Source organism: Taeniopygia guttata, chromosome Z (assembly GCF_048771995.1).
Source record: "Taeniopygia guttata chromosome Z, bTaeGut7.mat, whole genome shotgun sequence".
In the NCBI taxonomy this organism is placed as follows: Eukaryota; Metazoa; Chordata; class Aves; order Passeriformes; family Estrildidae; genus Taeniopygia; species Taeniopygia guttata.
In genome coordinates this window covers 61,217,703-61,230,925 of record NC_133063.1, presented here as the reverse complement: position 1 = coordinate 61,230,925, position 13,223 = coordinate 61,217,703, and the positions used below count along the sequence as shown (strand labels likewise).

The following is a 13,223-nucleotide window of genomic DNA, read 5'->3' as shown; positions in this document are numbered from 1 at the left end:
GTTCTATTTCACAGCATAACGAACACCCATGTGTATTTCAGCTCTAATGTAAGAAGCACTAGTTTATGGGAACCAGCAGTTTAACTTCTGAGTGAAGAACACAGACTTTCTCTGATGAGAATTAGTTAATCCCCTTTCAGCTTCAGAGGTTTCATCAGGAGTAATTTTGAGTTTGCTCCAACCACTGTTTACCAATACATATCCCAGTACTAACTTCAGCTATAGGATCCATGGTGATTTAAGACAAAAATTAAATCTTACAACACATTAGTTTTAGCAATCATTGTGCTGAAACATCTGCTCCATTATTATTGCTGAGATTCGTCAAAGCAGTCCAGATTCTATTTTACAAAACAATGCTTAGCTAAAAATGTTCATTTTATGTTAAGAAATTAAGAAGCTTGTTATTCTTTCTTACACTGAACTTCCAGTATCACAAAGTTAGATCAGATCTAAAGCACTGTTCTATCACCAGTTCTGAAGCATGGATTTATGTATTCTTATTTAGTACATTTTTATTTATGCTATTATTTTGATCCAATTTTGAAAATCATATTTGTAATAAATTCAGAAAAATACAGCTTAGGCACAACATGATTAAAAGTAAAGCAAAAACCACCAATCTTCTGATAATACCAAAGAAGCATGCCCTAATTAATTGCCTTCAAGCCAAATAATCAGAGAATGAGCCTTTAATGCATGGAAAGGAATATACTGTTAAAACGCATTCACAAAAGCTTTAGAAGGTAATTCTTAAGCACTCTGCCTCTGCTTACACTTTCAAGACTTAGAAAGCCAAGTACAATACTGAACTCCTTCTGGAAGGACAAAATGGACTTCCTGCCATTTACAGCATGTAACACAGTAATCCACAGGGGAGGAAAGGTCAACGTTGCACTTTTGGTCATTACTGAATCATTTGAGATTATCTGTGGTGGGGATGAGAAGAAAATCGAAGCCCATGAGAACGCTGCAAATGGCTTGACCTTAGCCCAGTTTTCATCTCCATCTGCCTATAAGGCATGTGAATAAAAGCCCTCTTTATGGGACATGCTTAACCATTTATTTTAATCCCTGTTGCAAGCCAGAACTTATTCAAATACCCAAAGACTTGTAAAATGCAGTAAGAAACTGTATATTTTAGTCTTGCGCTAAAGTTTGGTATCCATTTCGTGTTTTAATTTTTCCAACAGAACCATTGAAACAAGCAGTGCACTTAAATGACAAAGCCTTTATTCTTTTTGTGATCAACATCTCCAAAAACAAGAGAAAGCACACACATTCAGAGAGCAATTACAGAAAAAAAAAAAAAACCAACTGTATCTTGTTGTGCTTAGCTTTCTGTATTTCACTGCACTTAGTTCTGCATGCTTTGTTAGTACTTGCTATAGCAAGACTCTAGCACCTCCAAAAATTACTTGCCAAGAATTCAGGGGATGAGGGGATGTTGGAATTATAATTAAATCTCAAAACCTAAACACTCAAAAGCTTCAAATGATTAAGGCCAGCATTCTGTGAACTTTGCTATTCATGAGTTATTGAATCCAGGTTGAGCACAGAGATATGCATATATTATGAATGCCCTTTTATTTAAAATGAATACACTACATTCCATTTTGGCAATGGCTGCAAAATAAAAAAAAAAAAAAAAAAAATAAAGGCAACATGCCATTTAAAAGTTTAGGCCCCCATAGTATATCAATGTCAAACAACAGCATGTCAAGCTAAGATCCAATTCAGGTAAGTGCCACTGCCAAATTTTCTTGTTCCCAGACGTGCTTTAAGATTATTTTATTGCTTAAAATTTAATTTGTTCCAACTTGGGTTTCCATGACAACGTTGGCTAACCCTGCAAATCATTTGGGTAATTGGATATCTTATCTTTCTATTGCTCTCAAATCCAATGATTCTGGAAGAACTGCAGCAGCCAATCAAATTTACAGGCCTCCTGAGTAATAGACTTGCACAAGTAGCCACATCCATCTCCCCTTTTACTGCCGTATTAACCAACCTGTGACAAACTGCGGAAGTTTGCCTTCCAACTGTATTTTAAATTATAAACACTGTCATCACTAATACTCTCACCAACAGGAAGGAATGAGACGGTTTATCCTCAACAGATACTTGATATTCAATCTGACAAGAAGCAATGGGTAGCATTCATTTCTGCAACAGAAATAATCTCTGTATTTTGGGCATAAACTTCAGTTTAGCATGACATGTAATTAATAAATACAGTTTTCCTTCTGCCCCCCATTTGTATTACTCATTTTAATTGTGAAATCTGTCCCCCACAAAATGATATTAAAATCTCATAAGACTGAGATGAAAAATCTTTAGCAATGAAAAAAACCAAAGGACCACCGTACTGCAAGTGGGAGTAGGGAAAGGAAGAAGTAGCAGAAGTATTAACAGAATAAAAATTCAAAATTATAGAGCCACAGAACGCCACGTAGTTTCCAAAGCTAAAATAGAGAGCTTTAATTCAGTACCTAAACTACTTTTATCTGAATCCCCTTAGATGTTAATTTAAATTACAGAAAGGTCACATTAATTTAAGCATAAGTTATATAATAACTTAAAAGTTTATAATAACGATGCATAAGACAACAGCTACACTTGCCAAATATCTACTACAGATTTGGATCCCATTCAATATATTTCAGATGTCTAATTTCAATGCTTTATAAAAATAGAGAGAGGCTGTGTGTAACTCTCAATGAACCACTGTACGCAACTGCCCATCCCATTTACAGCTGTAAATCCTGCTGAAACAAAGCCAACTGGCAACAAAGAATCTGTTGTCAGGATGTCGAAGTGCTCCTTTCACATATCTTCACTATGTCAAGACTCTTCTTAAACTTGGCTAAAGAGGGCAGTTACTATATTTCTCCTTTAATCTAACTTCAGCCCAACTTGCTTAAGCACTCACAACTACAAAAGGTGTGTTTATCTAAATTTTAGTTCCATTGTTTAGTTTCCAAGCCTAAGCCAACCTTAAACACACACAGAAGTATTTAAATATCTTAAGTGAGCACACAGCTTTGTTTTACTTTCAAGCTGTTTTCCAGGACACAGAGTTCCCACTTTTATGTATATTCCAAGAGATGCTGAAAGAATCAAAGGCTGACTCCAATCCAGAAGAGGTCTTTGCCACCTTTGCCTCTAGGGACACAATTTCTTTGAACCATATTTCAGACATCTAGAGACCTGCCAAACATCTCAACAACTAATTAGGCAGAAAACATTACTATAATACAAACTGGGAAAGGACCAGCTTGGTAGACCACTACATCAGGTAGTTAAATAAACTCACAGCAGACATCCATCCAGTAGGAGAATAGCCCAAAGTATCAGAAGAACCAAGAGGTTTTTGGGAGAAACATAAGCTATCAATTGAGTTCCCCTCTTCTCATCTGACTACACTCTAACAAGTTATTATAGTGCTCTAAAAGCAGCATGGTCTCCAAAATTATCCAGCACACTTTGCAGTAATATCTTTAAGGTCACTAAGAACTTGATTTACTCTGGACAACTGACCAACACTGCACTACACAGTAACACGGAGGAGAAAAAGAGCACAGGAAGGTAAAGAAGCATAAAAAGTATAACCCTAACTGCTACACTCCTACCAGGAAAGAGCACCAGTGACTCTTCATTTAGTTTGTTATTTTAGAACTATTTCCTATTTTGCTCTCACTTCCATAAGCCACATTGGAATTTCTGCAAATATCTTTTCAGTCCTTGTCACACTGAGCCACTTGATTGGAATGGCAGTACAAAGTCAAAGCTCTTACACAGCTTTAGAAGTACCTGGAATAAGTTTCTAAAAAATTAGAGCATAAAGTTCCTCAAACCAAGCATATACATTTACAGTATGCAAGTCAATAACAAAGCTCCCAGTCAGGATTCTGTCCTTATCAACATTCAAGTAAGACTGTAACAGCAGTAAGACTAGAATTTATTTACTAGAACAATAAATATGCCATTCAACAAAAGAGAAATATTAAGGGTCTGAATTTTGGGGGGTAGGGAGGGGAAATTGAGTCATTATGCAACAATCAGACTTTGAAAGTAACTGCCAAAGTAGGCACACCAACTAAGTCACATGTACTACTCAAAGTATTTTCACCATTTTAAAATACTTAGTATAGTCACAGCTCTGTTTCAAAAATCTATCAAGTCAGAAAAGCATTTTAAACACTTATTCATATCAATACTTAGGGTGCCATCAGATGACTCACTAATGGATAACAAGTTAAGAGGATTGACAACTCCTTTGATAGTAACTAGTGGAACTACCCACCACATAGGATTTGCAAGGAAGGTGAACATAATGGGTATTTTCACTGTGTAGGGAAAAAGGTTCAAAAATCTTTCAGCAAAACTTTGGGAACATGACAGCAAATTCCTTACCCATTTTATTATTTTTTATATATATTCTTTTGCTTACTGAATAGAAATAATAGTAAAAATACGATCTAAATTGCATTCTAATAGACAAGAGTACCATAAAAGAGACCATAGCTCAGAAATATTTTTCAGCAGAAAACATCAGAATTATGCAAAGTCCAAAAAGGTAAAGTAATTACAGATAAGAGAGATAGAGACAATTATGTTAACTAAGAACTTTGCTGAGAATCTGACAGTCATTAGAAATAACATTATTAGAAACAACAGTAGCAGCACAGTGAAACCTTCATGGGAACAAGGACAAAACTGCTTGATTATTAAACCATGTACAGATAAAATCATTTGGAGGTTTTTTTCGAAACTAAGAAGTTCTACATTCATAGGTCCTGTGTTTTTTAGTATTTCCCACTAAGAAGCATAAAGATCTCTTCATTTACCCTAATCCTCAATTTGCAAAGAGTTTCAAGCTGAGAAAGACAGAATATGCTAGAGAATAGCTTCAGAACTCACTTTACAGTGAATGGAAAAATGGACTGAAAAGTAAAAAGGACAGGGATAAAAGCCCATAGCATGCCCAGACAGGAACATAAAAGAAAAGGAAATAATGGGCCTTAGGAATGAATCTCTCAGTCACAGAGGATCAGAAGTTGAACATAAGTCAATAGCAGGCTGTTGCAGAAAAGGCTGCCACCGCAGTAAGCCGTATTGTAAGTAAACCTTCTATGCTACTCAGCACGGCATTTCCTCCGCTGGAGTACAGTACTTCATCTGGGCAACACCATTCAGAGAATGAACACTCGACTTTAGAGGTATGCAGCATGGTTCTGGAAGGCAGGGGAATGATTTGCTCTCCTTATCCAGGGTGAAGAAAATGCATACTAAAGAGCTGAAGCTACAACAGAAAAGACTGAAATTGTAACTGAAGAAGCACTTCAACAGCAAGGACATAAAAGCAATCTGCTACCTGAAGAGCTTGAGGGTTGCCACTACTGTTGAAGTCTTTGCTAACAGATAGAACAAGCATCCTATCAGCAATGGCACTGGTATAGCTGATCCTGCTAGGAGGACAAAGGGAGGCACTAAGTCTCTGCTAGTGATGTGATTCCAAAGTTTACGCTTCAGTTTGGATAAACAACCTAAAAGCTTTCCATAGGTCTTGTTGAAAATTTTGCCTTTGTTTAACTGACAATTTACAATCACAATTTGAGGCCACAGACAGCTAGCCTAGTTTACTGTCTGAAAAGTAATGTCTGGAAATCTTACAACCAGCCATTTTACAGCAATAGAAATTTTATAATAATATTTTACACCAATACAAATTCAGAATGACCTTACACCCTTACACTTTTAAGAAAGATGAATGTTTAACCTTTAGTGAAACAAAAATCTCTGTTGTAAACAGGAACTGTTGGAGCAGAAGTACAAAAGAATACTCTTTCTGTAAGTCATTTTTCCCAAAAAAGTGTAGAGTTTTCATCCCTTCTCCCAAGCTTAATTCAAATTTCTACACTTGAAGTTGAGAACATCATGTCTTGAAGCTAACAAAAAGCAGGTTGTCATAGACTTAATGTCTTATCAAGATGCAGCTCAGCAAGCATACCCATTCCTGATCCCATTCTCCAAAACGAAAGCTATCTTTTGTTTTTGCTTGCTAATCCACAGAAGCCTTTAAAATGGCACAAATAGAGATGGCAGCATTTTGTTCTCTAAATCAATTTTATCCTCAGCCATCAACTAGATGTTCCAGCACACAGAAAGATCAGTCCTTCCCTTCTAATTCAAAAATCCATACTACCATTGCCCTTGCAAACTGCTAAACAAGCAGTATCGGCAATGCACTTGTGTTCTGTAATATATTTACTGCAAATCCCACCGGCTTGCCTCCTAATGCAGTTTTCTATTGTGTCTGTTCTTGTCAATACAGTGACTGGTCACCTTACAAGTAAGTTGCTTTGACCAACTGTTTAAACATCAAAAAGCTTCAAGACAAAGAAAAAAAAAAAAAAGACCAAACAGAAAAAAGAGAACATCCATGTTGCTGAGGGAGGGTGACAAAAAAAAAATCCAAAAACCCAAACAAACTAAGAAGTCTTAAACCAAAACACAATTTAACCACTGTTTTCTGTTTTGTTATCACATAGCCAAAAAGGCTAGTTAGCTGTTCAGATCATGTATGAAGTACAAAATACTTTCAGACAGGCAGCCCTGACACAAAGCTTACCTAACACCCCTCAGAGAACTTTAATCTGTAATTTAATAATCAGTGCTAATTTGTTCACAAAGAACAAATGCTCTGAAGAACATAAATAAAAGGTGGGAGCAACTTAGACAATCCCCAGTTAGTAACTAGACTACTCTAATACACACTGCAATTTCTCATTAGACATAGACTATTATCATTATAAAAAAGTTCAGGGACATTCACCAAACACATTGATTTCCTGAACTGATTTCTCCATATTAGAAAGTGTTTTTTATAAGTAGGCTTGCTAACAACTGAAATAAGACTCAACACTCAAAACAAAAGAAACCCAAATAGCCCACCCACCTTGATGCTGTCAAGATTCATATAAACCTATGGAAACAATTTTAAAATCTCTTAACTTGAAAATATAATCAAAATACTTCCAAGGGAAATTGGAATCGAAAAAAGGCTTACAGCATTATTTCACAGGGTTGAAGTATTTTAAATGTTTGTTTTTTGGAAGTTTTTGTCTGTTTGTGCAGCACTAGGGCTTCTTTCTTAAAAGAGACAACCTCAGGAAATAACTGATTTTTAAGTCTAACCAGATTTAACTAGAGTTCAGTTAAGATTAAACTCAATTTCAGCAAGCTCTAATCCACTTTTCAATCACCTCCAGCACTATGCCAGAAAAAGTTCACCGGTGGAGTTTCACAGGAGCCTTTGCTGAAATCTGTTTTACTAATATGATCAGCAACACAGCCTGAAAAAGACAGCAAGCAGTGAGTAAGAAAACTTGCTCCATAAAAGAATTAGAAAGAAAAGTAAATACTAAGGCTGCAAGGAAATAGAAATACATTATTTTATCCAGAAGAAAATAAAAGCAAAGGCTAAAGAGACCTTACAAGAGTAAATGGGCAATGAAGCAATTGTACATAACCAAAATTTATACACAATAGGAGTAGACATCCCTAGCCATGTAAAGTAATGGTTCTTGAGCTTATAATTACCATTCATGAGCAAGAATTCAAATGTGAAAGGAGTCTCCAGCAGTTCACTATTTCATGGCAGTCAAAAGGAAAAACTTTGTAATTTTACTGAAGAATAAATAAAAATTTAAAAAAATACCCAGACAAAAACCATCCAGAAAACAGGAAAAGGTGGTAATACAAATCTCTCATTCACCAGCATCCTGAGAGCTGCATATAGTTCTAGTTCCCTTTTTCAAAAGTCTAATTTAAAAAGGTTGAATGAAAAGCAAAGAAAGTGATCAAAGAAAGCTTCCCAACTGTTTAACCTGGGACTGCCCAACCTGAAAAGGAGTCAACACAGATGGGCTGAAAGAGGTTTAACATTTTGACTCCACTGAATACGGAGGTAGCCATCAACAGCTTCTGTCCTGAGAAGCATTGACCATCTAATAAAGACAGTGGAAACCATGTTCAAAGCAAACAAAGGTAGGGAGTGGTCCTAAATCAGGAACAACTTTCCCCTCATAACAGCACAGCAATGGTGGAAACACACTAGAAAGCAGTTTTGCAGAGGAGGGCTCTGGAGACCAAGTTGAATATGCACCAGCCCTACAAGCATGTGCTGATGAAGACATGTGAAGACAGAGGAGAATGACTGTAACCAACTGGCTGATTGAAATAATTCCCCTTTCTGTTCCCCTTGTTTGGCAAGAAGAAAGATGCTGCTAAATTGGAGCAAGTCTAAGTGTCACCAGTAAGATGATCAGGCAATCAAGAGCACACATCATACCAGGGAGAAAATAGATTTTATCAGCTTCAAGAAGAGGATTAATGGGGAGACAAGATGTCATTGCTGAAAAATAAGTGATTATGGAAAGGACTATGTCAGCTCCTTCTCAGAGGTGCACAACAGAAGAACAAAAGGCACACAATGGTTACCATGCAGAAAGGCAAACTCCCAGTTGGTGAAGGATAAAATTCTTCACAATAAGGGCAGGTCAAATACTGTAAAGTGTTGCCCTGACATGTCACGCAATATTACCTCCAGAAAACTGTTATAAGTAGAAATTTGATACTTACAAGAACACAGGTTGCAAATTCAGGTTCACTGTGGGATCAACTTGCAAGAACTTTAAAAAGCCGTAGCCTCCAAGTAATCATAAGGGCTAATACGTTAAACTAGCTGTTTTGACAATTAAATGCGGACAAAACTATGAATTCCCCTGCCTTTGTTTTTCCCCTTTGTGAGAGGAACTATTAAGCAACTATTGTTCAAATATCTACACTTAAGAATCCAACTAAGAAGTGTAATGCCGAAAGTGACAATAGTAGTGTTTGACAGAATTGCCATTAGATGTCCCTAAACCTTACCCCAAGTTGAAAAGTAATTTCATTGGTTCCATTCAAAGCTGTTATCATTTTTAAAGCACATACTGTGCAGTCTTCTGATAAGTGCCAGTTGATCCAAAATTGGTTTTAAAGGCTTTTACTGTATGCCAGTGGTGATCTATCAAGTCTAAAGGATCCTAATTTTCCATTTTGCATAGGAGACACTGCAATTTCAGCACTTTGCTGCAAACACTTAAGTACAGAGGGACAAAAGGCAATTCAGATGCTCAGCTTGATTTTGTATAACAACCAGCAGAAGGAGGAAAACCATAAGCTTTCCCCACAGAATCTGTTGTGACAAAAGGATATCGCACATTCAGAAAGCATCTCCCCTCCTAAAGTTACCAGGACTGTTTTAAATTCCCTCCAACTGAACAGATACACAAAGTACATCAACAGATGTTGTAATGCAAGCTGCAGCAATGCCACAGAAATATAACAATGTAGCTGGTAGGAACAGTGTTCCTCACTCTGGCTCTGTGAGGAACCTGAAATCTGGTAGACTAAGTCTAAAACGAGAGATGATCAGGCCCTATTTAACATATGTACAGTGTTTACACTCTGACATGCTTTTGAATTAAGGTCTATATCCGACAGTGCCCTGAATCTGTCAGATAACTCCTTCACAATAATGTCGGCCTCAAGCTTGAAACATGGTTCAAAAGTCACGAAAGCTGAGGTAATTACTCTAGTCTTTTCTCCTCTTTAAAACTGGCAACAGTATTTGTGGTTGAAATAAGCTACGCTGCTGACACAACTGCACTCATTTAGAAACCAAATGTTTGTAGAATAAGTACAATTTTTTCAGAGGAAAATACTGTCACAATCAATCCCACCATTTTCTCTTTTAAATAAAAACAGTTTTTGCATGTCTTTTGTGGCTGTGCCAACTGTAAAATGCTCTTGAAACATTCACTGCACACCACCAAAACCTTAAGGAGTTTTTCATTCCAATAATTAAAATGTAGAGAAAAAGAAGAAAATTAATTTATCTTCAAATCCCTTTCAACAGCAAAGCCATCCTACTCAAGAGCTGCAGAGAGCTAACTAAGCTTCTTAATTCCCTCCTGTTTAACCCTCTCCTGAAGACTGATGTTCTAATGAGATATCATAAGAAGACTTTGTCCTTTGCTATGAAGCATTAGAAATGATTCCACAGAACAGTCCAGGATAAAACAGACATGTAACTCCTGTACAACTGGTTAACACAATGCAGCTTTGGAGTTTATATACTTTTCTACAACAGGTACGCTACTGAATGACAGGTCTGCCTCCAGGCAGGTCACAGAGATCAAAAAGACCCACCCAAAAAGAAGGAAACCTTGCTATAACTGCTGGGATAGCAGAAACCTAGACGCTGCAGTAGTTTATAAGTCTAGCACTTGGTTCAGCACTGCTGAACTTTTTTTTTTTCCTGTGGCTGCCTGCCAGTGAACAAAAGATAATCTTGCACTTAACCAATCCAGACATTAAATGCACAGGAAAGAAACCTTATCTTCTGACTTATGACAGAAGATGACAAGCAGAGCTGGCAAAAATAAAGACGCAGCGCCCTAGGAGCCAAGGGCAGCAACTCTAAGTACAGCAGGATTTTTAATACCCAACCAACTCTTCATCTTGGCACTAGCAGTTGATTCATCTGCTTTGCCAGCCACAGATGTCACACAGGGAAAAATCTCACTTGGACAGTATAACACAGAAAAGAAATTGAAGACCACAAAATGTTCTTGACCCATATGAAAACAACATATAAATCAACAAACATCCTATCTAAACAATCCTCAGGTGGTTGCTTCTGTTTTAGGGATGAAAAACTTGGTCACTAACTATTCACCTTAAAATAATTTCCATGAATATGGTGTGTCTACATAAAACACGCTCTTAATAAAAAAATCTCTGGAATTCTTAAATTAAAGACGTTCAAAAGCCAATGCAGAAAAAGAAGGAAACAAACAAAAACTAGTCTAAACCAGACACAAATGTGTCAAAAGGATTATTACCTGAACACTATTCAGCCAGCAGGTTGAAACACAGCAGCAAGTTGATTTAAGCACACATCACTCAGTTAAACATTGCAAAGGGCCAAAGCTAAATTTGAGAGGGAAGTCTTTCTGTGGCCATTTCTGGACTTAAATGCAACATATTCAAGTGAAAAGGTCTGCTGTTTGTGTATGCAAAGTTCATCTCAGTTAAGTCTGTTTATAACAACATTGAAGTCTTGACTAACTTTATTTTAGTTAAATTATAACTGATTACTAAATTAAAGACAGAAGTGCTGACACAAATCCATCAGTACAAGAACTCAAACTCATTTACATGCAGGCTAACTGCAAGTATTTAATTTTATCTAAGTGACTGTACCTTAACAGTGATGTACACACCACACTCCATAAATAAACTCTGATGCAGTGTAATTTTTTTTTTCAAACACCAGCCCAAGCACTCTGGAGAGCTTCACACAGAGCAAGTACAGAATCCAAACAGGAGGGAGACCTTAAAAATGTTAAAGCTTGTTCACTGGAAAGTTTCCCCATCACTGCATTTTCCAGTAACAAAGATGTTGTCAGAAATGACAATTTTTCTTGTCCCCTGATGATGCCTTGCTAGCATTTGGTTATAAGCCATAAAGCAGGAATCATTTCAGCCTGTCAGGAGTCTAGCTAATGCCCAGTTTCCCCCTAGAGAGAATTCCTGTCAAACGTAATGAGAGCTCCAAAGGCCCTTTCTACAACATAATGAGCACTTAGGCCATGCTGGTGATCAGCCAGCAAAAAGCATCAATTTGAGCCTGGCTACACCCTTGGGGGTAGACGTCACCAGTTAATAAGAATTATGATTAGTATCTGTCAAAAGACTCCTCAGAACTTATCGTTAGCAGTGGAAATTCAGAAGAATGTCATTGTTAGGATTTTTTTGCTTCCTGTAATCTAAGGCCACCTACATACTGAACTGCAACACTATTTGGCATCCTCACTGGAGGCATCTAAATCAATAGCCTTTAGCATGAAGGTGCTACTTTTACCAGAAATTAGAATTACTTAACACGTAAAAGCATAGTATCTGACACTCACATCCAGAGAAATGTATTTATACCTTCAAAAGCCTATTATTTTCTTAACAGCATGCACAGAGCAAGTGTGCACTACTCTCCCCAGCTACAACTAACACATATAAATGCTCTGTCATAAATCTTAAAAGCTTCCGAAGTATCACCGCCTACTGGGTACATAATTCTAATTGCCATACATACAGAACATTAAACCTTTATACATATGTTAAGGTCAAAGGGGGAACCTTAGTTCTCACCCACTTTAATCCTGCAGGTTTAATTGATTTTACTTACAGTTAATTCCTAGTACACTAACTGAAATCACACATTCTCTTCAAAGAGCTCCTGAAAAGAACATTCATTTTGCAGCAAATGATCTTCCTATACAGATATTGGCTTCTTCAGGGGTTACAGTATGCCAAAAAGTTGTTGAAGAGAAAAAAATGCAAGAAAAAAATCTTGAAAGCACAAAGGTAAGAAAAATCACCTCACAGAAAAATTGACATTCTTCTAAAACACAAGCCACAAGAACATTTGTGAAGCTACAGTACAGAACCAAGTCAAATACTAAGCTTGTTGTTCCATCTGGTTATTTGGTGCATTATTAAAAAAAAAAAAAATCTGAAGGGCAGAGAAGCAACAAGGAGTGCATCGCGCAAGTTCTATGGATTCTGGTAAACTCTGTGTTACTTTTTTTAATGGTGTTTTGAATTGAAACAAGCAAAAACCCTTCTAAAACCTTAAAGAATACCTACCCAGATTTGCAGATAGAAAGCTATCATGGAATTACAATGCCATCCTATCAAATATGGTATTTTTAGGGGAAAACAAAACAAACAACAAAAAGAAATTCAAAGAGTTCAGAGTTACAAAAGCAAAATTCAACTCCGTAATTCACTTGCTTAATGAATGTCTTTGAATATACTGAAGATCTGAAGCCTGAACTAATCAATTTCTTCGCTGTGCCCTAGCCAGTCAGCCATGCTCTTTAATTTAATGAAACAAGAGTTTTAGATGAAATAGCACATACACATCAAGAAAGAATTGTATTGTTGCACTTTGAAATGTGTCCAACTGTGCAACTTCATCTAATGATAATTTTTTTAAGAGGCCATCGATTTCTGAAAGACTTATTGTACTAGCATCTTGATGAAAAAGTGAATGTCAGCATATCTACAGAATACTTACACCCTGTCATTAATGCTTTATTTGGCAGACA

The 13,223-nt window shown here is 36.8% G+C and overlaps 1 protein-coding gene across 6 annotated transcripts in view; it reads right to left on the bottom strand.

The window, feature by feature from the left end:
- LOC100221996 (TLE family member 1, transcriptional corepressor) overlaps nucleotides 1-13,223 on the bottom strand; it is a 164,362-nt gene that overhangs the window by 148,013 nt on the left and 3,126 nt on the right. The gene's annotated exons all lie outside the window — the stretch shown is intronic.